The sequence below is a fragment of the Conger conger genome, chromosome 3 (assembly GCF_963514075.1).
Source record: "Conger conger chromosome 3, fConCon1.1, whole genome shotgun sequence".
Taxonomy (NCBI): Eukaryota; Metazoa; Chordata; class Actinopteri; order Anguilliformes; family Congridae; genus Conger; species Conger conger.
In genome coordinates this window covers 19,784,658-19,785,273 of record NC_083762.1, presented here as the reverse complement: position 1 = coordinate 19,785,273, position 616 = coordinate 19,784,658, and positions in this window count along the sequence as shown.

Below are 616 nucleotides of genomic sequence, written 5' to 3'. Positions count from 1 at the left end.
TTTTTTATTTTACAGCAGCTTTTGTACATATATATTCATTCCAATCACTGCTCATGACAACCAAAACCAGTGAACCCAAGGGAGCTGACCTGTGACCTGTCTATGACTAAAGACTTACATCTGTACGAAACACTACTCCAGCAAACAAACCTTTGAAATAAAAGAATCCTTATTTGGTCAAAGTATTTCAGCCTTAATTTGAGCATTTTTACATCCATATTGGGTGAACTGTGTAGGAATTACAGCCCTATACATGGCCCCCCCAATTTTAGGCGACCAAATTACATAGATATTATGACCCACATTACTCGATGCTGGGTATCTTCCCTGGTGATGCTCTGCCAGGCCTGTACTGCAGCTATCTTCAGCTTCCGCTTGTGTCAGGGGCTATTTGCCTTCAGTTTGCTTTGGCTGTATGTTTTTGATCATTGTCCTGCTGCATGATGAAGCGTTGTCCAGTCAGTTTTGATGCATTTGCTTGGATCAGAGCAGACATAAGGTTTCTGTGCCATTCATCCTGCTGCTGCTGTCAGTAGGGACATCATCAATAAACACAAGTTCTTGATTTTTACAATGTACCAAACAGTTGATTTTCATAGCCTATGATAATGATAGC